Here is a 27665-nt window from a genome sequence, read left to right on the forward strand (position 1 = left end):
GTTAAATACGTTTTAGAAATGCAAATATGTTGTTAACATTGAATATGTTATGGAATTATGGAATATATGTGTTGAAGTTGATAAATTTTAAAGAAATGCATGTTTATAATGCATGTTGAATTATGTTATACGATGTTCTCTTGAAAAGAGATGGAATGACCGGTAATGGGTCAAAATGGTAAATGTTGAATTATAATCTTATTGAGAATTAAGAAATCACAAGTTTCAAAATTGTATTAAATTTGGGGGACGAAATTCTTTAAGGGGGGGAGGTTATAGCGATCCCGGTTTTCCCCTTCATGTATAGTATTCCATATTCGGGTTCCATCATTGGTGGTTGTGGTTTATATCTTGTTTCCAACCTTATACTCTTTGTATTTGAGTTTTAGGATGTGTTGGATGAAATTGGAACAGGTTGGTTGTGAGTTGAAATAAGTGGTTGCTGCCCAGGTTTTATTTCTTCACTCAAGCAAGGCTTTTTGCGCTCGAGCGAGCCTTGGGTTTTTGCTTCTTCGCTCGAGCGAAGGTTCTTGCGCTCGAGCGAGGAATGTGGGTCTTTAGGTTTCTTTTTCAGACGCAGTTTCTGCTCTAGCGAGCTTTCCTTCGCTCGAGCGAGCTTGGTCTGGTGTGTCTCTTCGCTCGAGCGAGCAGTCTTGCGCTCGAGTGTGCGTCTGCGTCTTTTTTAGACCTGAGCGTGCGTCTGCGTCTGCTTTCTAGCGCCCGAGCGAGCGAGCCCTATGTTTTGAGTTTCTTCGCTCGAGTGAGCACTCTTGCGCTCGAGTGTGCTTCTGGGTTGCAGACCTGAAGTTTCGCATTGTTCGCTCGAGCGACGCTTCTTGCGCTCAAGCGAGGTTCTTTTATGTCTGGTTGCTCGAGTGACCACTTCTTTGCTCGAGCAAGCCTCGAGTATATCAGATTGCAGCAGCGTATTATACATCACTTTTTCATTATCTTTTTTTTTTATCCAAACCCTAGATCCAACTGCTCTCTCTCTCTACACACCTTCTCTCTACAAATATTCTTGATCTATAGCTCTTCTAGCCTAGTTCCTTTGTAATAGAGGTAGAGCTTTGCGTGGGCTATATTTTGATCCGAAAATTTGTGAATTTGAAGCATCTTGGGTCTCACTCTTCTTCTCCTTTGAGCTCCTAATTTTGAGGTAGGGATAATCTACTCCTTATGAGTTTTAACATAAATTTTAGTCAATTTGTATAAATGGTAAAATATGGAAATTTTGGGAGGTTAGGGTTTAAATTTGAAATTTATAAAAAAAGAGGGTTTTAAGTTGTTGAGCTCCATGTATATGTGAGACCTTGGAAAATGGGGTCATTAGTGTGAAATTGAGGAAATTGAGCCTTAGGGCTAAAGTTTGAGAAAATGGGGAAAATACCCAAATTAAATATAATTGATTAATTTGTATGATTAATTTGGTAATTGTGGGAATATGAAATTGATTTGAAAATCATGAAATTGGATGGAATTGGAATTAAATGGTGTAGTTGGATTGATGAATCACTCACCGATGGAAAATGCAATAAATTATCTATTTGGTTGATTTATTTATCTGTTTAGACATAACTGCTTTGGGCTATTGGTGGAGGATAGTCTTGATTGTTGTAGACACTGCATGTTGATTAGGGAAAATTGAAACTAATCAATTGAAATATGTCATTGAATATGACGGTTGAGTATAAGAATTGAAAATGTGATTGAATTGGTTATTGTACATGACAAAGTGTTTAAATACATTGTATATATATATTGTGTGGGAGGAGATAGGGGATTACTCCATTATGTAGGAGGAGATAGGGGATGGACTCCATGGATAACTAAGTTGGCCGGAGTGTTCAGGGTGAAAGTCCCGAAATCTTATTTGTATATGGGTGCCGGTTCCCTCAGACGTAGTTTCGTAAAATGACAAAGATATGGAAGTGTATTAATGTTTTTTTATGAGTGAAGAATTGTGGAATGAGTTGTGATCTCATATTGAATTGTTTAAAAGGAAATGAGCTATTTAAATGGATTGACTTGGATGTATAACTGAAACTGAATTGATATATGAGTATCAATGTTGTTAGATCATGGAAAGATGCAAGATGGCTTAAGAGTAAAACGTTTATCAAATGCTAATGTTTTAGTTAATTCTCATATTATGTTTAGTATATCTCTACTGGGTTTTGGCTCACCCTATATAGGACACCATTTTCAGGTACAAGTGACATGTCGCCTCCAAGGATGTAGCTTGGGAGGTTTAGAGGCTGAAGGGCTTAATATGTAAAGAGTTAAATTCAAGCCAAGGGCTTAATATGTAAAGAGTTAGAACTCTCTTATGTTGTAACCAAGTGTTGACTTAGAAAGTTGTAAGCCCGTAGGGCATTTACTTTTGTTGTCAACATGTAATACTTTTTGTATTGAACACTCTGATTGTCATGACCCAAACCCGCCCCTGTAGGTTTAGCACCGTAACCGGCCAGTAATCCGTGGATTACCAAAACCCTCTAAACAGATTAGCAAATAATAAGGGGCTATGGAAGCAATAATACAAAATAGCCAAGGTCCAATGAGCTGTGATAACATACATGGGACAGAAGATTTCAAAACTTATTTATATATACATAAACATGCCAGTCAAAGGACACCACTATTTGCAAAGTATTTACAGAAGTACACATCTCAAGACCTGACTTTACAAGACAGTCACAGAGACTAGCATGAATACAAAAACAACCGTATAACGAGACTTTGATTGGAACCTCCTCGGGAGGCACAACGGTTGGCTGACAAAAACAGAACAAAAGGCCGTCAACTCTGGCCCTGATCACCCGCTGGCTCACCTACATACATAATATAAACTGTGAGCGGAAGCCCAGTGAATAATAACAGAGTAAAGGGATTTTATGAATGATGTTTAGCACAAGTTAGGATCTAGTATTTAAATCAGAACATATTCAGACTTCAAAACAGAAATAGATTTAGATACACACTCACGTTCATATTCAGATTTTGCATAAGATCATACGTGGAACACCCATTAGCTATAAGATCAATTTTGTCCAGAGACCCATAAGCATAGTTGGTACCAACGACCATAAAGGTCCATATCTTGCGCGCAAGTAGCCATGGTAATGTTAACCCCAGGCAAGGGTCACGTGCAGATTGGCCGTGGTATTGTTACCGCCGGGCGAGGGCCACGTGTAGATTGGCTGCGGTATTGTTACCCCCGGGCGAGGGCCACGTGAACTAAGGGTGCCACAAATATTTTTCAGAAAATTGGACATACATTCATAATTCTTAAGATAGCATTTCAGAAAACAGATCATACCACACCAGTCATAAAATACTTAAGTTAAACATAACTTTACAGAGTTATTACTCATAGTGGGCCTTGAGACAAACAGACGGAGCAGGTTAGTCAAACAGGACACGGCACGCGACCTACATAACACATAACAAATACACATTTGAAACACACGTTCTAATTGTACAAAACTTATTTCGTTGGCTCTTAGTCTGTTTCTAATCTCTTATCCTCATTAAAGGGCCTTAAACTTGGCCTAGGAATGCCTAGGATGGAATGAGGATGGAAGAATGCATTGAAAACCATTTCTCAAATTTTGCTGAAGATAAGGCCTACGCTCGAGCGTGGCTTTCCCAGCTCGAGCGGACATGCAGATAAAGAAGTTCCGCTCAAGTGTGACTTCCCCGCTCGAGTGAACTGCAAACTCATGAAAAAGTGTTGGATGCATGAAATTCATGCTCGACGGGCGCACGACCCCGCTCGAGCGTGTGACACAGACCCTCACTTGAGCGGACTGCAAAACACACAAACTTCTGGGTATACGCATTTCACGCTCGAGCGTGACTCTCGCCGCTCGAGCGGAAGTGCATGTACTCAGACTTCACGCTCGAGCCCGAAAGTCGCCGCTCGAGCGTGGGTCAAATTTCTGGAAAATCCAGATTGACCGCTAAGCACGAAACTTGACCTTCAACCATCCAAAACTCATTTTTCTGGGCCAAATCTTTGGAAAACACTTAATAACTCATAGAACAACATGTTTGAAGAATCATTTCAAGAAATCATGGCCCAAGAGCAACTCAATTTGTGCAAAATCAACATGAACTTCATGAACATGCTATTAATTCAACATGCAAGAACCTCTTTGAATTCAAACCCTCCAAAACATAATCAAACTTGATAAATTGTTAGGAAACATGGTGAATTCTCAAAACATAGATGAAATGAACACATGCATGAAAGTAACCTTTGAAATCATGCTCAATTTGCAAGAAAATGTACATGCATGCATGGTATGGCCCATTTCTAATACAATTTCCATATGAATTCTCTTAGTTCACTAATGATCTTGTTGAATCTAACTCAATTACTCAAAGGAGAGTTTTGTTTCTTACCTAGAGGCTCCAATCTACAAAATTAAGGTTGAGGCTCTACAAATCTTCTTCAATCGTTAACAATCCTTAGCACCACCTTGAATTTGAGCTAAATCTCTAAATCTTGGACCAATTCTTCTACTCTCACGTTTTTGGGTCTAAGAGGACTCAAGAGCGTATGTAAAATGAAGAAGGGAGTGAGTGGGGGGGGGGGGATATTGTGCTAAAAAGGGCCACTAAGGCTCTAATTAGGCCATCAAACAAAATGTGCTTAGCAAAGTTGATTAGTGGCATTAATTTAATCAAATTTAATCGTTCCGAACTGAATTTTAATTAAACTTACCATAAAATTCTATAAATCCTAACTAGCACATATATCAAGTCAATTTCGAAATCGGGCGCTGATAAGGCTTTCAATTCGCAATTCAAAACTAAAACCTGAACAAATATTTCTTCGCCTAACAGATATAAACACAAAAATCATGCAATACTCATGCAAATTAGTTCCAAATCCTTCATAAATTATTATTAGGCTTAACTAAGCACGAATTAACGTTAATCTAGGGTCGGGGTTATTACAGTCTTCCCCCCTTAAAAGAGTTTGGTCCCCAAACTCAAATTACCTTCATTCTGGAAGAACATTAGGTCCAACGGGAACAAATCTGGATATCTTTTCATCATGTCTTCCTCGATTTCCCAAGTTGCATAGGTCCCTCCTTGGTTTTGCCAGTCAAATTTTACTAGTGGTATTTCCTTATTCCTCAATCTTTTGACTCGGCGATTCACAATCTGGATAGGTTTCTTCTCATAAGTGTAGTCATCTTTCAAAAGCACATGTGTCGGTTCGATGACGTGGAGTAGATCTCTCAAATATTTCCGAAACATCGATACATGAAAGACTTTGTGCATATGTTCCATTACTAGAGGCAAGGTTACCCGATACGACACTGGATTGATCTTTTCGAGGACCTCATAAGGTCCAACATACCTTGGCGCCAACTTGCCCTTAACACCAAACCGAGTTTGACCCTTCATCGGGGTCACCTTTATGAACACATGGTCCCCAACTTCATATTCTCTATCTCTTCTTCGGACATCAGCATAGCTTTTCTGCTGACTCTGTGCAGTTTTCAGGCGTTGCTGGATCAGTTTCACTTTCTCAGTTGTTTCTTGCACAAGTTCCGGTCCCAACAAAGGTCTATCACCTACTTCAGCCCAACATATCGGAGAACGACATTTCCTTCCATACAAAGCTTCGTAAGGAGCCATTTCAATGCTTGAATGCTAACTGTTGTTGTACACAAATTCGGCTAATGGCAAGTAGGTCTCCCAATTCCCCTGGAAGTCTAACACACACATTTTGAGCATGTCCTCTAAAGTTTGGTTAGTTTGTTCAGTTTGTCCATCTGTCTGTGGGTAATAGGCACTACTCAGCCTCAGTTCAGTCCCCAAGGCCTGTTGCAAACTCTGCCAAAATCTCGATACAAACTTTGAGTCCCTGTAAGACACAATAGACACTGGTACTCCATGCAGTCTCACAATTTCAGTCATATAGATATTGGCCAATTTATCAGCATTATAAACAGTTTTGAAAGGTAGAAAATGGGTAGACTTAGTTAAACGGTCAACTATAACCCAGATAGAGTCCATACCACGAGAAGAGCGAGACAATCCCACAATGAAGTCTATGGTAATGTGCCCCCATTTCCATTCCGGTATTGGGAGTGGTTGTAGCAAACCAGTGGGTCGTTAATGTTCAACTTTAACCTGTTGGCAATGTAGACATCTAGCCACAAAGTCTGCAATACTCTTTTTCATTCCAGGCCATCAAAAATTCTGTTTCAAATTATGGTACATTTTCGTGTTCCCCGGGTGCATAGCAAACTTACCACTGTGAGCTTCGGTCATGACACGTTTCCTCAAATCACCATAATCGGGTACACAAAGACGGTTCTGAAATTTTAGCACATCCTTCTCAGACACAAATCCTGGCCTTGGCTTTGAATCAAATTCCTTCGTGATTTTTTCAAGTATTCATCCTCGTACTGTTTCTGTTTGATCTCATCAAGAATCATAGGTTGAGTAGAGATAGCGGTTAACAACCCGACTTGTTCTAAGTCATTCTGCAGTTCTTTCCGGTTGGATAACAGACATGACAAACTTCCCATTGATTTTTGGCTCAAGGCATCTACTATGATATTAGCTTTCCCTGGGTGGTACAAGATCTTCAAATCGTAATCTTTGATTAATTCTAACCATCGCCTCTGTCTCATGTTCAATTCTTTTTGGGTGAAGAAGTATTTCAGGCTCTTATGGTCGGTGTACACCTCACAAGTTACCCCATACAAGTAGTGACGCCAGATTTTCAAAGCAAACACCACAGCTACTAACTCAAGATCATGCGTTGGGTAATTCTTTTCATGCGGTTGAAGTTGTCTAGAAGCATAGACAATCACTTTTTCGTTTTGCATTAATACACACCCCGAACCTTTGTAGGAAGCATCACTATACACTTGAAACCCATCAATACCATTAGGTAAAGTTAAGATTGGTGCAGTGACTAACCTGGTTTTCAGTTCTTGAAAGGCTGCCTCTCTTTGTTCGTTCCAGTCAAATGGCACATTTTTCTGAGTTAACTGGGTCAATGGCATGGCAAGCTTGGAAAAGTCTTTCACAAATCTTCGGTGGTAACCTGCAAGTCCTAGAAAACTTCTAACTTCCGCTATGTTCGTCGGTCTAGGCCAATCCACAATAGCTTCAATCTTCTGAGGGTTAACAGAAACACCATCCTCATTGATCACGTGTCCCAAAAATGCTACATTATCAAGCCAGAATTCACATTTGGACAATTTAGCATACAGTTTGTTTTCCCTCAAAATGTGCAAAGTAGTTCTTAGATGGTTCCCATGTTCTTTCCTGTCCTTAGAATAAATCAGAATGTCATCAATAAACACAACAATGAATTCATCAAGATATTGTTTGAAAACCCTATTCATTAGGTCCATAAAAGCTGTAGGTGCATTTGTCACTCCAAAAGGCATTACCATGAATTCATAATGTCCATATCTAGTTCTGAATGCAGTTTTCTCTACGTCTTCTGCCTTAACCTTTAACTGATGATAACCGGACCTAAGATCGATTTTAGAGAACACTTTAGCTCCTTGGAGTTGATAAAACAAATCATCTATTCGGGGTAATGGATAGTTGTTCTTAATGGTCACTTTGTTCAATTCCCGGTAATCGATACATAACCTCAAAAACCTGTCTTTCTTTTTGACAAATAATGCTGGAGCACCTTAAGGTGAGGTACTCGGACGAATGAATTTTTTGTCTAAGAGTTCTTGTAGTTGAGCTTTCAGTTCTTTCAGTTCAGAAGTTGACATCCTATATGGAGTCTTAGAGATGGGCTGTGTTCCAGGTGTTACATCAATGGTGAATTCTATTTCCCTACCAATTAAGTCCCCAGGTAGGTCATTTGGAAACACATTGGGAAATTCACAAGCAACCAGGATAGTTTCTACCGTAGTTCTGTCAGATGATGCAGTCAGTATACAGCACAAGTAACCTCTACATCCCTTTCTAAGCAGTTTTATGGCTTTCAAAGCTGAAATCAGATATGGGGGAGGAACTACCCCATCCCTAGTAAAAGTAAATTCAGGTATACCCTGTGATACCCTTGTTCCGTAGTATGCTAATTGGTCCTTAAATTGAGTATGATTATGTGTTTAGCATGATTTTATGTGCCATTATGTGAATATATGTGATTTTGAAGTTTTATCTGTTCACCGTAGGAATATCTGTTTGAATAATCTGCTTTGGAAATTAAATTGAGGGCCTTATCGGCCACAGAACCCAAAATTGATTACGCCATTGTGATTGGCATAATTTTTAGAGCCTACGGTGAAATTTAATTGAAAATTGATTCGGGTCGGATTAAATTGATTAAATTAGTGCATTAGTGCTCTATTCTTTGATATTATAATAATATTACAAGAGAGGGGCTGTTAATATGGGCATTACACAATTACTCACTTTTGCTTCACTTGGCTGATATACACTCTAAAGAGAGGAAAGGGTCGGCTATTAGAGAGAGAGAGGGGGAGAAAAATCTGTGTTTGATCTTGAAGGCTTGGAAATTTGAAGTCCAACTCTAAATTGGACCATAGATTGAAGGAATTGGGCTTCTAGGTAAGCCATTGACTCTTGAATTCATGAATTGAACTTGTAATCATGTAAGCTCAAGGTTTAATTGTGATCAAGGGCATGATTTAAATTGGTTTTGATGAGATATGGTCATGCATGCATAGAATTGCTTTTAAATTGCCATAAGTTGCATAATCTAGCATGTATCATGTCAATTAAGCAAGATTTGAAGTTTGATCATGCATGCAAGCTTGATTTTGTTGAGCGTTATGAGAATAGGCACTATTTGCATCTTTTGAAATGGAATTAGAGCTGAAAGATTGCATGCATGCTTGATTAATGAACTTATATGAGATTTGAAAGCTTGAACCATGAGTTTGCAAGAATGTCGATCTATTTTGAAGAAATGTGACCTTGATTTTGAGTAATTGGCCTCCTAATACTTGTATACTCATGGTATGTAATATGTTTGCATGTTTGGGAACCAAGGTTTTGAGTTTGGAACCTTTGGAGGCCATTTGGAACTCAAGAGCACGATTCTGGATTTTTCCAGAATTTTGAGGTCCGCTCGAGCGGGATAACCTCCGTTCGAGCGTAATTTTTGTGCTCCCAGTACTTTTTGCAGAGTTGGATGTCCGCTCGAGCGGGATATTTCACGCTCGAGCGGGGAGCTTTTGTAGACAGGCCTTCCACTCGAGCGCCCTAATTCACGCTCGAGCGTAATTTTGAGGTAACTAGTACTTTTGCAGGCCTCTTGGGTCTGCTCGAGCAGGTAAGTCCACGCTATAGCGGGGACCCTGTTTTCTGAAATTTTGTTCATGCATTCTATGTTTCGTTTTCTGTTCTCTTTCACTTGTAATCGCTCTTAGGCATGTGTTAAGCGTTGTAAATGAGTTAATGAGATAAGAATAAAGCCTAAAGAGGAATATGTGAATTAAGGAACGGATGGAATTGTTAAGGACGCTTTTGTGTTCATGGAATGTGTAGGGTCAAGCTCCAGGGCGAATCCACAAGCCGATCACTGTGAGTAATATCAATATTTGAAAGCTTGTCAATGTCCAATTGTTTCTTCCCTTATAAACTTTCTGAGTTGTTAATTGGGATTGTGGACAAAAGTCTGACGTGAATGAATGAATGAATGGACCAAAGGTCGTTTTGATAGAAATGAATGGACCGAAGGTCGTTTTGATGTATATGAATGGACCGAAGGTCGTTTTGATATAAATGAACGGACCGAAGGTCGTTTTGACCTATATGAATAGACCGAAGGTCGTTTTGACATGAATGAGTGGGCTGAAGGCTGTTTTGACGTAAATGAATGGGCCAAAGGCCATTTTGACAAAAATGAATGGGCCAAAGGCCATTTTGACAAAAATGAATGGGTCAAAGGCCGTTTTGACATAAATGAATGGGTCGAAGGCCGTTTTGACATAAATGAATGGGCCGAAGGCCATTTTGACAGGAATGGAAACCTGAATGGGCCAAAGGCCAGTATGTTGGAACATGTTGTTCTACATTGTTATGTAATTTCTGTATTTGATATTATTCACTGGGCTATTGCTCACGCTCATTCATGTGTTTGTAGGTGAGCCAAGAGAAGTCCAAATCCAGCCACAGTGAAGTCTGCCAGGAATAACAAAGGTTTTGGAGAGTCAGCCCTTGTGTCTCACGCATGAGACCAAACCTTGCCATTTTGTTATGTATTGTATTTTGTCACGTTGGCAAGGGCTTTGTGTATATTTGTGTATAGCCTGTCGTGGGTTGACTTAGTTTGGATGATCCTGTCTGTAAAGAATTTTATAGCACTGTACTTTTGATGTGGGTTATTAACATATATGAGTATGGTTTGTTTTGATGTGCATATAAGCACGGCTCCATGGACAAAGTTTTAAATTTTACTTCCGTTTGGCCCCTTTACTCTGATGAGTTATGTCTCTTTTGGTTTGAGGCCGTAGGTAAGCTCAGGATTACTGGCCGGTTATGTCCTTAACCCATAGGGGCGGGTTCGGGTCATGACAGAGTGGTATCAGAGCACGAGTTAATAACTCACACACTTGTCTAAAAAGAGCAATAAGCGTCTAGATAAGATCTAGGATGCATTCATGTGATAAATATGAATTTGGAAGCATTGATTATATGCCTAAATGTTTTGATATGAACAAGTATATGTTATAAGTTGTGAACTACTTGCATTGCAAGTTATCTGAATGTATGTATGCTCCTTGTTACATGCATACTTGTGTATATCCTGTATAAAATATAATGCAAGTTTAATCAGATGGTGAGAACAAGAGGAGATGAAATAGAGGAATCTTCCACTGCCAGACTGGACAGAATGGAAAGACTGATTTAGGAAATGGCAGAGGCTTTGAGACAGCAACAGGAGTGGCAACAACAGTGGCAGCAACCAGACCCGCCGCCTCCACCTCCGGCACCACCTGTGCCAGATAATCAAAATGATGACCGGATTATAGCTCTCACCAAGGAATTCAAGAAAATGAAACCACCACAGTTTCACGGGGGATTAGATCCGTTGAAAGCCGAAGTGTGGGTCCTCGGCATTGAGAAATTATTTGAAGTGTTCCCCTATTCAGAGACACAGAAGGTGCTTCTAGCCACTTTTATGCTAGAAGACGAGGCAAGAAGATGGTGGATGTTATTGCGAGAAAACCACAAAGATGTTGACTGGGTGAAATTTCTAGAAATATTCTATGACAAGTACTTCCCACAGTGTGTCTGGGATAGGAAAGTAGTCGAGTTCATGGAACTCAAGCAAGACAGCATGACTGTAGCCGAATATGAGGCCAAATTCACTGAATTGGCTAGGTTTGCACCACACGTAATTGACACTGATTATAAGAAGGCCAGACATTTTGAAGGTGCGCTCCGAAGTGACATCCTAGAGAGAGTGAATGTCTTGAAGCTGGAGACCTACATTGAGGTGCTTGGCAGGGCCATCATATCAGAGACTAACATAGCTAGACAGGCTAAGCTAGTAACAGAATGGAAAGGAAACAAAAGACAAGGCTTCTTTTCGAAAAAGAAATTTCTAAAAAAGCAAAACACGGGCTCCTCAAATACTTCGAGTTTTTCCCGAGACACAGCTCCCATGTGCAACATTTGTAGCAAAAGGCATCGTGGAGTCTGTTACCGTGCATTGGGAGCCTGTTTTAAGTGTAGGAAACAAGGGCATATAGCCTGAGATTGTAATCAGAATGGTGGAAAGATAGCTGCAAGTTCCACTGCATCGATCCCGAAGCCGGGAAATGATTTGAGATCTGCTACTACTGGGGATACAGTGAGACAAGGGAGAGTTTTTGCGCTTGTTCCAGGCGATACACGGAATGCCAATGCCGTAGTCTCATGTACTATTTCAATATGTAATCAGGATGCCTTTGTATTAATTGACTCTGGATCAACACACTCATTTGTGACCTGTACATTTGCATCTAGACTAAATAAACCCTAGAATTATTGCCATATTTGTTATGTGTATCTGCTCCATCGGGGGAATCTGTGTTATGTGAATCCATATATCGGTTTTTTGACATGCATATTGAGGACGCTACCCTATATGTAGATTTGTTGCCCTTGAATTTTAGACAATTTGATGTAATTTTGGGCATGGATTGGTTGACCAAATATTGTGCCACCATAGATTGTGTGACAAAGAGGGTTGTGTTTAAACCACCAGAACAGAAAGAGATTGTGTTTGTGGGAAATGGGGTAGTGCCTCCACCATATTTGATATCTGCAATGAAAGCATGTAAACTGATCAGGAAAGGGTGCCAGGGTTATTTGTGCTATGTGTTGTCTGAACAATCTGAGAATCTTGAATTGAATAATATCCCTATTGTTAGAGAATTTCCAGATGTGTTTCCAAATGAATTACCAGGGGAATTGGTAGACAGGGAGATAAAGTTTACTATTGAGACTGTGCCAGGCACCCAGCCTATTTCTAAAACTCCCTACAGAATGGCTACTGCCGAAATGAAAGAATTAAAGGAACAGTTGCAAGACCTTCTTGGTAAAGGATTTATCCGGCCTAGCATTTCGCCTTGGGGTGCACCAGTGTAATTTGTAAAGAAGAAGGATGGTACTTTGCACCTGTGCATTGATTACTGGGAATTGAACAAGGTAACGATAAAGAACAAATATCCCTTACCCCGTATTGATGACTTATTTGACCAATTGCAGGGATCACAGGTGTTCTCTAAGATTGATTTGAGATCCGGGTATCATCAGCTGAAGGTTAAGGCAGAGGATGTTGAGAAAACCACATTCAGAACGAGGTATGGTCATTTTGAGTTTCTTGTTATGCCATTTGGAGTGACTAATGCTCCGGCAGCATTTATGGACTTAATGAATAGAATTTTTAAAACCTACCTTGATGAGTTTGTTGTTGTTTTCATCGATGATATTTTGATATACTCTAAAGATAGACTTGAACATGAACATCATTTGAGGACTGTTTTACAAATACTTTGGGAAAGAAAACTATTTGCTAAATTAAAGAAATGTGAGTTTTGGTTGGATGAGGTTGTTTTCTTAGGGCATGTGATCAACAAGGAAGGAATTTCAGTGGACCTGCAGAAGATAGAGACAATTGTGAATTGGCCTACACCGACTAATGTGACAGAAGTTCGCAGTTTCATGGTGTAGACACCCCATTTTTGACCGAGCTTAAGACTCAGACATCACCAGTTGAGCACTCGGTGATATTGCATGTTGTGCTTGTTCAGAAGTCTCAGAGTCGCGGCTGCGAGCCCTGCCTCCGGGCTTCCGAACCCTCTTCTGTGCCTTGCCTCGGTTTGCTAACCAGACTCGGTTTTCTCTGTTTCTTTTCCTGAGGGGAGGGAGAGGTCCCGTAGACCATCTCTCAGTGGCCATGAGCTACATTTGGTGGCCGTAGGCCATTTTGCCCATTTCGGAGCCCGGTTCTCGGTTTTCGGAGCCGTCAGGCCGTGTGCCTCGGTTCGGGACCGCCTAACCACCTCCGTTTGCTCTGATTTTCGGCATACTTCTTATTTGCTCCCTTTTGAGGGACACTGGGGTCTGAGAAACCCACTTCGTGGCCGATTGCCATTTTCGGTGCTTAACAGCCCATTTTCGGGACTTCGAACTGCGTGTTTTGGCCCCCGAGCATTCGTTTTGCATCGGTTTTTGCTCATTTTTGGCAGGTACATCTGTTTTATCACCAGGAAGGTCACTGAAGGGTGGGAGGCTAGTAATTGTTGCAGCAACCAGTTATCTCTCCTCCGGAGCCTCCCGGCGCCCGTTTTTCCAACTTCCGGGCCAATGTTGAACACCTTGGAGTTAGTGTTGCCAACTTTCGACCACATATCTGTGATCTACACACTTGGGAGGCTCCTAAAAGTTTATGGCCGGCCATTAATTTTTCTTTCCATTTTTGCCCCTCCTCTTCCGGGCCAATGTTGAACACCTTGGAGTTAGTGTTGCCAACTTTCGACCACATATCTGTGATCTACACACCTGGGAGGCCCCTAAAAACCAATGGCCGGCCAGTAATTGTAAAATTACTTTTTTACCCCTCTCTTCCAGTCCAATGTTGAACACCCTGGAGTCACTGTTGCCAACCCCAAACCACATATATGTGATCTACACACATGGGAGGACACCAAAAGTTGGTGGGAGGCCAGTAATTTTGCCGAAAAGCCAACTTCTTTTTGGTCAAAAGTGGTTCAGCATGAATCCGGGAAGGAGAAAAAGCTGCGCGGCTTCATCGAAACGGGCGTAACTCTTTACACAAGAGGAATTAAGTTATGAGGCCATCACCATTGGAAAGCTTACTTCCGGGGCTTCATTTTGCACTCAAGAATCTCCCAAGTCCAAGTCCGGGGGGGAGAGATGTGGTTGGTTGAAGTCCGCTTGGACTGAATTTGCGCGGCTTCACGGAAAGGGGCATAACGTTTTCTACAGGAGGAATTTTAATGCAAGGTTTGCGCCATTGGAAAGCTAACTTCTGGGGCTTCATCCTATGGGGTGGCCGGCCACTTTTTCTGGCCGGCCGGCCGTGTTTCTCTTTGATCTAGCCGGCCGGCTATGTTAAGTGGCCGGCCGGCCACCTGGAGCAAAAGTGATAGGCCGGCCTGCTTCTTCAGGTTGAGTGCATTCCAGCTGTGCCTTGGTTTTCTCCCAAAAATATCTACATCCGGGGGGGCCCTTTTGGGGGAATTTTGCTCTCCTTTATGCCCCACCTTTACACCCTCCTTTTGGTCCATATAACCAGCTGCCAACATGCATTAGAGGGGTTAGAAAAACTCTCCTTCAAGCTTCCATAGCCAACTCCATCTTCTTCCTTCTCAATTCTTGAAAAAACCCTAAGTCCCTAACCATCATTCCTTCTACACCACCAAGCTCTACCACCACCATCTCATTTCCAGCAACAAGGAAGGATTCTTGAAGGCCAAAGAAGCTGCAAATCCATCCAAGAAGCAACAAAAGTTTGAATCTTCAAGGGTAAGTAACACTTTTACCCTTTTGACCCTTTTTCTTGATCTATTTCTAAGCCCCACTTCCTTTTTGTTTCAAGCTCCGGCCCTAACTGAAAAGGGCCATCTTTTGAGCTCATCTTCACTTTTCATTAAGGGCTCAACCCTGTTTGAGCCCTCCATAACACACTTGCTTCATTGATCATCTTGTATGTCATGATTTTGCATGCTATTTTTGGCCCATGAGCAATTTATTTTCGAGCATGTTGTAAACTGACATTAGGCTTATTTTGAGCCCCTCTTCAACATTGGAGAAGGGCTCAACATTTTTTGGTGTCTCCATGTATCACTTGTAGTTATATCCCTTATTTGGCCCCATTTTTGCATAAATTGATAGCCCTCTTTTCTTCTGTTGTTGGACCTTGGTCCGAACTGAAAGTGGCCTTATTTTGGCCTATACTTCATGTTTCATTAACACATTTCTTCTGTTTGGTGATTATTTTGTATACTTCATGTTTTAGCACCTTTTGAGCCTCATTTTGCATCACATTTTTAGCATGTTTGTATACTGATTTTGAGGCTTCCATATACTGTAAATATTCATATTTTTGGTCCATCTTCAGTGTTGTAGAAGGAATTGTTTCAGTTTGGGTTTTGCTTATATCACTTGCTTCATTACCCCTCTTTTGGCCCCTATTCTTGCATGCCATTTTTGCCATACCTATGCTTGCTGTTTGGCCATGTTTATAACTGTGAAAGTGCATTTTTTGGGACTTTCTAGCTTCTGTCTTTGCATTGCATGTCCATATTGTGCATGTTTGGCATAGCTATAGGCCATTTCGGGTGCCTAATGTTGCATTTCGGGACATTTCCTTACATTTGGTATCATTTCGCTTCATTTCGGGACTGTTTTCCCCATGTTTTAGTGCTGAAATTTCATTAGAATGCTTGCATGTCATTTCCATGTCATTTCATTGCATTTCACCATTGCCTCGGTTTGCGTGCCCGTGTGCACGCATTTCGAGGCACTTCATTTTTCATCCGACGGCATCCTATGTGAGTGTGGCTGAGGCTCACTCATGTTGGTATAAGCCCATTTGTCATTTCCATGTCATTTCATCACATTTTATCATTGCCTCGGTTCGCGCGCCCGTGTGCACGCATTTCGAGGCACTTTATTTTTATCCGCCGGCATCCTATGTGAGTGTGGCTGAGGCTCACTCATGTTGGTATAAGCCCACTTGTCATTTCCATGCCATTTCATTGCATTTTATCATTGCCTCGGTTTGCGTGCCCGTGTGCACGCATTTTGAGGCACTCCTTTTTTATCTGCCGGCATCCTATGTGAGTGTGGCTGAGGCTCACTCATGTTGGTATAAGCCCATTTGTCATTTCCATGTCATTTCATCACATTTTATCATTGCCTCGGTTCGCGTGCCCGTGTGCACGCATTTCGAGGCACTTCATTTTTATCCGCTGGCATCCTATGTGAGTGTGGCTGAGGCTCACTCATGTTGGTATAAGCCCACTTGTCATTTCCATGCCATTTCATTGCATTTTATCATTGCCTCGGTTTGCGTGCCCGTGTGCACGCATTTCGAGGCACTCCTTTTTTATCCGCCGGCATCCTATGTGAGTGTGGCTGAGGCTCACTCATGTTGGTATAAGCCCATCTGTCATTTCCATGTCATTTCATCGCATTCTGCCATCGCCTCGGTTTGCGTGCCCGCGTGTACGTATTTCGAGACACATATCATCGCCTCAGTTTGCGTGCCCACGTGCACGTATTTTGAGACACATACCATCGCCTCGATTTGCGTGCCCGCGTGCACGTATTTCGAGACACATATCATCGCCTCGGTTTGCGTGCCCACGTGCACGTATTTCGAGACACATATCATCACCTCGGTTTGCATGCCCGCATGCACGCATTTCGAGACACATATCATTGCCTCAGTTTGCGTGCCCGTGTGCACGCATTTCGAGGCATTTCATTTTCATAGCATTGTGTATGTTAGGATTATATCTTAGTTGCATTTCATGCGTATCTTGCATATTGCATCGTGTTCGGAATAGGAGTTAGCCTGGGCACGGGAAACGAGGTACATTTCGTACTCCGAGTGACGGAATGTGTCTCAATTCCCCAGTCACCGACACTCTGGATTATCCATGATGGAGTTAGGTTTTAGTTGTAGTTTCATGTGCATTCATCCTATATTGAGTTGTGCATTTCGACTCCTCGGCCATCATGCCTCGGTATGCGTGATTGGTGGCACGAGGATCGAGACATGCATATATCTGTGCAAATACATTGCTATGCCCCTTTCTTGCTCTCTGTTGCAGCAAAACCAGGAATCAGCAACTTTTTGGGGCTTGGCGCGCATTTCAAGAACAGGTGTAAACAGAGGCTAATTGGGGCATTCCGGTGGATTTCCGCGCAAGACAACCCGGACATGCATCATCCATCAGAAGCAAGGCAGTCCCTGGCTTGCACGCCAGTTTTATTTGCTTTCTTAGTTAATTCATTAATTAATTAGGATTCTGTAATATTTCGGACTGTAATATTCTTTTATTCGGGACTGTAATATTCGGACTGTATTATTTATTCGGACCCTCTGTGCGAGGGCACAACTGTAATAAGTGTGCGTGAGTGTGATGTATGTCTTCCAACCCCACGTCTTTCTCCCTTTTATTTATCCGCTTATGATGGTTAGATTAGGGCATATTTCAATTAGCATACAGTATGATAGCATGTTTGCATCATTCATCTGTTTTGCATGCACCGGGCTCGGCGTATCATACTAACTGCATTGTACTTTCAATTCCAAGTTGAATACATGATAGTTGTAGCATTTCATATGCCATATTAGGATAGCCGAGCCTGCTATAGTCTGCATTTTGCATGTGTTGCATTAGGCATTTCTGTATACTTAGGATCATGCATGATTTCTAATATAGTTTCTATTTTGGCTTGGAGTACCCGGTGAGCTTTATGCTTTAGCATCCTTGCATGCGTGTGAGTGACTGCCATGAATAGCATGCTTACCATGAGGCTATGTGCTTATATGATATATCTGCCTGAATGCCTGTGGGTGAAGGTTGGGTTATCTGAATTGGAATAAATCATCAATTGTTTCAAGCCTACCTGCGGGTAGCAAACCATTTTCAAAAACAAGCATGAAATGTTTTGTTCCATTTTGGGCGACCCGGTCTATACTTATATGTTGTGAGCATCACATAGTAACCTAGGCTAATAACCGGTTTAAGGACATACAAAGTTTTCAAAAATTGATATCATGGTTAGTAGAGGCCGGTCTATGACCGGGCGAGCGGGGGTGCTCACGAAGTGACCTTCCCCAATCGTACCCAGGTTCCCGAGCCGAGGCAACTTTGGTGATGACGGACACGTGGCCTTTTGGCACCGAGTCAGGGTTTCCTAAATTTCCCAAAATAAAATATTTAGGTGGCGACTCTGTATCTGGCAAAGCAGTCCATGTTTGACACTTCTTTCAAAAATCTGTTTTCTCAAAACGATTTGCCGGATTTGGACTCTTTGGTTCAGACTTAGAACCGTGACAAATTTCAAGAGTCCTGAGCTGTAGTGACCCCAAAATGAACAGAACGGGAGCTCGTTCCTCCCGGGGCGTTCCGGGGACGTCTACACATGGGCTTAGCTGGGTACTACAGGAGGTTTGTGAAGGACTTTTCGAAATTAGCAGTACCTCTTACCCAATTGACACGTAAAGGACAACCATTTGAGTGGAGTAGTGAAAGAGAATCATCCTTTCATGAATTGAAGACAAGATTGACCACTGCACCAATTTTGACACTACCTTTAGGTACGGAAAATTTTGTGATTTTCAGCAATGCATCTTATAAGGGTTTGGGTTGTGTGTTAATGCAGAACGGAAAGGTTATTGCTTACGCCTCCCGACAGTTGAGGCCGCACAAGAAGAATTATCCAACACATGACCTAGAATTGGCCGCAGTTGTTTTTGCTTTGAAAATCTGGCGGCATTATTTGTATGGTGCAAAGTGTGAAGTCTACACGGATTATAAAAGACTGAAATACTTCTTCACGTAGAAAGAGTTGAATATGCGTCAGAGAAGATGGCTAGAACTGATAAAAGACTACGATCTAGAGATTCAGTATCATCCCAGGAAAGCTAACACAGTAGCTGATGCCTTGAGCATAAAATCAATAGGGAGTATGGCTTGTTTGCTTACTGAACAAAGGGAGATTTTGTAAGACTTTGAAAAGTCTGAAATTGAAGTGGTAGTATGTGAATAGGGCGGATTAATAGCCGCTATTTCAGCTGAGCCGGCAATCATTGATGAAATCAAATAGAAACAGAAAGGGGATGAGTTCCTCAAGAAAGTGATTGACGAATTTGAGGCAAGCCCGAAAGCAGAATTCAGTATTGAGAATGAAATGTTGAAATCCCGGAACCGAATATGTGTCCCAGATATCCCGGAACTAAAGAAGAGGGTTTTAGATGAAGCCCACAGGTCCGTATTTGCTATACATCCGGGTAACAATAAAATGTATCGGGATTTGAAACAAACCTATTGGTGGCCTAAAATGAAGAAAGAGATTGCAGAATATGTGTCCAAGTGCCTTCAGTGTCAGCAAGTTAAGGCTGAACATCAGAAACCAGGCGGTCTACTTCAACCTCTCCCTATTCCTGAATGGAAGTGGGAACATGTGACTATGGATTTCGTTGTTGGCCTACCTCGGACTTCTCGAGGTATGGATTCTGCTTGGGCTGTAGTTGATAGACTGACTAAATCTGCACATTTCTGCCTGTCAAAACTACATTTATTGCTTATAGATTGGCTACTATTTATGTTGATGAAATTGTCCGTTTACAGGGAGTTCCGGTATCTATTGTGTCGGATAGAGATCTGAAATTTGTATCTAGATTGTGGAAAAGTTTATAGGAAGCTATGGGAAAAGAACTAAGGTTCAGTACTGCATTCCACCCACAGACGGATGGACAGTCAGAACGAACGATACAAACTTTGGAAGATATGCTTCGCATGTGTGCTTTGGATTTTCAGGGGAGTTGGGAAGATTATTTGCCGCTTGCAGAATTTGCTTATAATAACAGCTTCCACTCCAGCATCGGTATGGCACCATACGAGGCTTTGTATGGTAGGAGGTGTAGATCACCTATTTGTTGGACAGAGGTCGGGGATAGAGCTTTGCTTGGGCCTGAAATTGTGCAAGACACTTCTGAAAAGATCAAGACTATTTGTCAAAGGCTCAAAACAGCTCAGGACCGACAAAAGAATTATGTAGATGTTCGGAGAAGACCTCTTGAGTATGAGGTTGGTGACCATGTGTTCATCCATGTTTCTCCGATGAAAGGCCAAGTCAGATTTGGGAAAAAGGGCAAGTTGTCGCCCCGTTACATTGGGTCGTTCCAGATTTTGGAGAGACTCGGTCCAATTGCTTATAGAGTTGCCTTGCCACCGGGATTCAAGCAAATCCATAATGTGTTTCATGTGTCGATGTTGAGGGGTTACCTCCGAGACCCGTTGCATGTGATTGATTATCACCGGGTTGCTATTGATGAAAATATGGAATATACTGAATGGCTGGAACGAATTGTTGATCGGCAAGTGAAACAATTGAGAAGCAAGTCCATCCCAATGGTGAATATGGAATGGAAAGAACACTATGGGACGGATGCTACATGGGAAAAAGAGGAGGAAATGCGTCTACGCTATCCACATTTGTTTCCCGACGAAGGTAAATTAAGTTTGGAGGACCAAACTTTCTAAAGGGGGGAAGACTGTGATACCCCTGTTCCATAGTATGCTAATTGGTCCTTAAATTGAGTATGATTATGTGTTTAGCACGATTTTATGTGCCATTATGTGAATACATGTGATTTTGAAGTTTTATCTGTTCACCGTAGGAATATCTGTTTGAATAATCTGCTTTGGAAATTAAATTGAGGGCCTTATCGGCCACAGAACCCGAAATTGATTACGCCATTGTGATTGGCATAATTTTTAGAGCCTACGGTGAAATTTAATTGAAAATTGATTCGGGTCAGATTAAATTGATTAAATTAGTGAATTAGTGCTCTATTCTTTGATATTATAATAATATTACAAGAGGGGTTGTTAATATGGGCACTACACAATCAATTACTCCCTTTTGCTTCACTTGGCTGATATACACTCTAAAGAGAGGAAAGGGTCGGCTTTTAGAGAGAGAGAGGGGGAGAAAAATTTGTGTTTGATCTTGAAGGCTTGGAAATTGGAAGTCCAACTCTAATTGGACCATAGATTGAAGGAATTGGGCTTCTAGGTAAGCCATTGACTCTTGAATTCATGAATTGAACTTGTAATCATGTAAGCTCAAGGTTTAATTGTGATCAAGGGCATGATTTAAATTGGTTTTGATGAGATATGGTCATGCATGCATAGAATTGCTTTTAAATTGCCATAAGTTGCATAATCTAGCATGTGTCATGTCAATTAAGCAAGATTTGAAGTTTTATCATGCATGCAAGATTGATTTTGTTGAGCGTTATGAGAATAGGCACTATTTGCATATTTTGAAATGGAATTGGAGCTGAAAGATTGCATGCATGTTTGATTAATGAACTTATATGAGATTTGAAAGCTTGAACCATGAGTTTGCAAGAATGTCGATCTATTTTGAAGAAATGTGACCTTGATTTTGAGTAATTGGCCCCCTAATACTTGTATACTCATGGTATGTAATATGTTTGCATATTTGGGAACCAAGATTTTGAGTTTGGAACCTTTGGAGGCCGTTTGGAACTCAAGAGCACGATTCTGGATTTTTCCAGAATTTTGAGGTTCGCTCGAGCGGGATAACCTCTGCTCGAGCGTAATTTTCGTTCTCCCAGCACTTATTGCAGAGTTAGATGTCCGCTCGAGCGGGATATTTCACGCTCGAGCGGGGAGCTTTTGTAGACAGGCCTTCCGCTCGAGCGCCCTAATTCACGCTCGAGCGTAATTTTGAGGTAACCAGTACTTTTGCAGGCCTCTTCGGTCCGCTCGAGCGGGTAAGTCCATGCTAGAGCGGGGACCCTGTTTTCTGAAATTTTGTTCATGCATTCTATGTTTCGTTTTCTGTTCTCTTTCACTTGTAATCACTCTTAGGCATGTGTTAAGCGTTGTAAATGAGTTAATGAGATAAGAATAAAACCTAAAGAGGAATATGTGAATTAAGGAACGGATGGAATTGTTAATGATGCTTTTGTGTTCATAGAATGTGTTGGGTCAAGCTCCAGGGCGAATCCACAAGCCGATCACTGTGAGTAATATCAATATTTGAAAGCTTCTCAATGTCCAATTGTTTCTTCCCTTATAAACTTTCTGAGTTGTTAATTGGGATTGTGGACAAAGTCTGACGTGAATAAATGAATGGACCAAAGGTCGTTTTGATAGAAACGAATGGACCGAAGGTCGTTTTGATGTATATGAATGGACCGAAGGTCGTTTTGATATAAATGAATGGACCGAAGGTCGTTTTGACCTATATGAATAGACCGAAGGTTGTTCTGACATGAATGAGTGGGCCGAAGGCTGTTTTGACGTAAATGAATGGGCCAAAGGCCATTTTGACAAAAATGAATGGGCCAAAGGCCATTTTGACAAAAATGAATGGGTCGAAGGCCATTTTGACATAAATGAATGGGTCGAAGGCCGTTTTGACAGGAATAGAAACCTGAATGGGCCAAAGGCCAGTATGTTGGAACATGTTGTTCTACATTGTTATGTAATTTCTGTATTTGATATTATTCACTGGGCTATTGCTCACGCTCATTCATGTGTTTGTAGGTGAGCCAAGAGAAGTCCAAACCCAGCCCCAGTGAAGTTTTCCAGGAACAACAAAGGTTTTGGAGAGTCAGCCCTTGTGTCTCACGCATGAGACCCAACCTTGCTATTTTGTTATGTATTGTATTTTGTCACGTTGGCAAGGGCTTTGTGTATATTTGTATATAGTCTGTCGTGGGTTGACTTAGTTTGGATGATCCTGTCTGTAAAGAATTTTATAGCACTGTACTTTTGATGTGGGTTATTAACGTATATGAGTATGGTTTGTTTTGATGTGCATATAAGCACGGCTCCATGGACAAAGTTTTAAATTTTGCTTCCGTTTGGCCCCTTTACTCTGATGAGTTATGTCTCTTTTGGTTTGAGGCCGTTGGTAATCTCAGGATTACTGGCCGGTTATGTCCTTAACCCATAGGGGCGGGTTCGGGTCATGACATACCTGGTGGTCTAAACACAACAGATTTACTTGCATAGTCAATGGTAGCACAGTATTTAGTCAACCAGTCCATTCCCAAAATACAATCAAAGTGATCAATGTTCAAGGGTAATAAATCAATATATAATATCACATCGCCAATCATAATATCACATACTAGATAAACATGAGTGCACACCATAGAATCCCCAGACGGCGTAGATACGGATAACACATATGTCATAAGTTCTAATGGTCTAGTCAATTTTCGAGAGAAAGCATGCGATACATAGGAATGTGTAGAACCAAAATCTATCAGTACACATGCATTTTGAGAACATACAGAGAGTGTACCTGACACCACAATATATGTGTTTGGTATGTCACCAGGCACTAAGGCGAACACTCTCCCTTGCCTCAATGTTTCATTACTTGCACTCCCTCTAACATCGTCCCTTGCATTTGGTCTTGCTACGGAAACAGACTCGGTGGAACTTGTCATAGAACGGTTAACCTCGTTGAATCTTATTGGGCAATCCCTCACCATGTGGCCAGTCTTGCCACAGTGAAAACACGCACCTGATGCTCGATAACAAGCACCTCTGTGCTTCTTTCCGCAGTCGGGGCAGTTTGGAGTAGATCCGCTACTTTGGCTAGAGCTGTTGGAGGATCCTGTATTTTGCCTCTTCAAAACTGACCGGCCTTTCTTGAAACTGAATCCGGTCCTCTTTCCTCTCCATTCTGTTGTTGGTGTTGTAGTTTGTTTCTTAGTCGCTATTGTGGCTTCTGCCATCAATGCCCTGTCGAGTACCTCCACATAAGTAGGTAATTTTAGGACACTCACTCGGTCAAATATTTCCAGGTCCAGCCCTCTCTCAAACTTCTGTGCTTTCTTGTAATCAGTATCCACCATATGTGGAGCAAAACGTGCCAATTCGGTGAATTTGGCTTCATACTCTGCTACAGACATTCTTCCCTGTTTAAGTTCTTGAAACTTGGACACCTTCCGATCCCTGAAGCATTGGGGAAAATATTTATCATAAAAGATTGCATTAAACTGTGCCCATGTCACATTCCCATTGCCATTTCGAATCAGTAACCACCACCTCCGGGCTTCATCTTTCAGAGTATAGGTGGCTAGGAGAACTTTTCGAGTTTCTAAACAAGGGAACATTTCATATAACTTCTCCATTTCAAGTAGCCATGTCTCTGCTTTTAATGGTTCAATTCCGCCATAGAACGTTGGTGGTTTCATTTTCATGAATTTCTGTGTCAGATTGATGATGTCATTATTATCCGCCTCGGCTTGTGCCGGTGGAGGCGGTGGGGGCAAAGGTTGTTGTCTCTGTTGTTGTGTCAAGGTTTCAATCAATGCTACTAACATCTGTTCCATTCGGCCCATGCGAGCCTCTGAAGATTCACTTTCACCACTTCCCCTTGCATTCTCCATCTTACTATACAGACATCAAATGATAATAAACACAGGCATAATCTTATTCGTTTCCTTCAATTCATTAGACTCAAATGTACATTCATTTTTCATATTCGGTTGAATCACCACACACTCACACATGCAGATGGAATGACCCTAATGCTCACTAGGACATCCTAAGCTCATACGGACCTGTGTGTGCGGTAGAACACGTGCTCTGATACCACTCTGTCACGACCCAAACCCGCCCCTGTAGGTTTAGCACCGTAACCGGCCAGTAATCCGTGGATTACCAAAGGCCTCTGAATAGATTAGCAAATAATAAGGGCCTGCGGAAGCAATAATACAGAATAGCCAAGGTCCAATGAGTTGTGATAACATACATGGGACGGAAGATTTCAAAACTTATTTATATATACATAAACATGCCAGTCAAAGGACACCACTATTTACAAAGTATTTACAGAAGTACACATCTCATGACCTGACTTTACAAGACAGTCATAGAGAGTAGCATGAATACAAAAACAGCCGTATAACGAGATTTCGATCGGAACCTCCTCAGGAGGCACAACGGTTGGCTGACAAAAACAGAACAGAAGGCCGTCAACTCTGGCCCTAATCACCCGCCGGCTCACCTACATACATAATATAAACTGTGAGTGGAAGCCCAGTGAATAATAACAGAGTAAAGGGGTTTTATGAATGATGTCCAGCACAAGTTAGGATCCAGTATTTAAATCAGAACATATTCAGACTTCAAAACAGAAATAGATTTAGATACACACTCATGTTCATATTCAGATTTTGCATAAGATCATACGTGGTACACCCATTAGCTATCAGATCAATTTGGTCCAGAGATCCACATGCATAGTTGGTACCAACGACCATAAAGGTCCATATCTTGCGCGCAAGTAGCCATGGTATTGTTAACCCAGGCAAGGGCCACGTGCAGATTGGCCGCGGTATTGTTACCCTCGGGAGAGGGCCACGTGAACTAAGGTGCCACAAATACTTTTCAGAAAATTGGACATACATTCATAATTCGTAAGATAGCATTTTAGGAAACAGATCATACCACACCAGTCAGAAAATACTTAAGTTAAACATAACTTTACAGAGTTATTACTCACAGTGGGCCTTGAGACAAACAGACGGAGCAGGTTAGTCAGATAGGACGCGGCACGCGACCTACATAACACATAACAGATACACACTTGAAACACGCGTTTTAATTGTACAAAACTTATTTCGTTGGCTCTTAGTGTGTTTCTAATCTCTTATCCTCATTAAAGGGTCTTAAACATGGCCTAGGAAGGCCTAGGATGGAATGAGGATGCAAGAATGAATTGAAAACCATTTCTCAAATTTTGCCGAAGATAAGGTCCATGCTCGAGCGTGGCTTTCCCCGCTCGAACGGACATGCAGATAAAGAAGCTCCGCTCGAGCATGGACTTTCCCGCTCGAGCGAACTGCAAACTCATGAAAAAGTGCTGGATGCATGAAATTCACGCTCAACGGGCGCTCGACCCCCGCTCGAGCGTGTGACACAGACCCTCGCTCGAGCGTGGCTTCCCCCGCTCGAGCGGACTGCAAAACACACAAACTTCTAGGTATACGCATTTCACGCTCGAGCGTGACTCTCGCCGCTCGACCGGAAGTGCATGTACTCAGACTTCACGCTCGAGCCCGAAAGTCGCCGCTCGAGCATGGGTCAAATTTCTAGAAAATGCAGATTGACCTCCAAGCACGAAACTCGACCTTCAACCATCCAAAACTCATTTTTCTGGGCCAAATCTTTGGAAAACACTTAATAACTCATAGAACAACATGTTTGAAAAATCATTTCAAGAAATCATGGCTTAAGAGCAACCCAATTTGTGCAAAATCAACATGTACTTCATGAACATGCTATTAATTCAACATGCAAGAACCTCTTTGAATTCAAACCCTCCAAAACATAATCAAACTTGATAATTGTTAGGAAACATGGTGAATTCTCAAAACATAGATGAAATGAACACATGTATGAAAGTAACCTTTGAAATCATGCTCAATTTGCAAGAAAATGTACATGCATGCATGGTATGACCCATTTCTAGTACAATTCCCATATGAATTCACTTAGTTCACTAATGATCTTGCTGAATCTAACTCAATTACTCAAAGAAGAGTAGTTTCTTACCTAGAGGCTCCAATCTACAAAATTAAGGTTGAGGCTCTACAAATCTTCTTCAATTGTTAACAATCCTTAGCACCTCCTTGAATTTGAGCTAAATCTTGGACCAATTCTTCTACTCTCACGTTTTTGGGTCTAAGAGGACTCAAGAGCGTATGTAAAATGAAGAAGGGAGTGAGTTGGGGGGGGCGGTTATTGTGTTCAAAAGGGCCACTAAGGCTCTGATTAGGCCATCAAACAAAATGTGCTTAGCAAGGTTGATTAGTGGGATTAATTTAATCAAATTTAATCGTTCGAAACCGAATTTTAATTAAAGCTACCATAAAATTCTATAAATCCTAACTAGCACATATATTAAGTCAATTTCGAAATCGGGCGCCGATAAGGCTTTCAATTCGTAATTCAAAACTAAAACCTGAACAGATATTTCGACGCCTAACAGATATAAACACAAAAATTATGCAATACTCATGCAAATTAGTTCCAAATACTTCCTAAATTATTATTAGGCTTAACTAAGCACGAATTAACGTTAATCTGGGGTCGGGGTTATTACATTGATGAATGAAAATATGTTGTATTCTCCTATGTCTATGGATGTCTTGAATGATTGGTTTATGTATTTATTTTGAGGGCATTACATTGGGCCGTCTTAAAAATTTGATTTACGTAACGCTTAATCTCATTTTTATCAATAATTCATTAGTCTTTACACTAAAATGTATATTTTTTCTTATTTATTCTTGTATTTTTGCATCATTTGTATTAGTTTTGGTTTCTTTTTTATTACTAAAAGGGCCATTATTGAAATTGTAGGGCTTATTGTAT

Source organism: Camellia sinensis, chromosome 13 (genome assembly GCF_055761805.1).
Source record: "Camellia sinensis isolate YWXY chromosome 13, ASM5576180v1, whole genome shotgun sequence".
In the NCBI taxonomy this organism is placed as follows: Eukaryota; Viridiplantae; Streptophyta; class Magnoliopsida; order Ericales; family Theaceae; genus Camellia; species Camellia sinensis.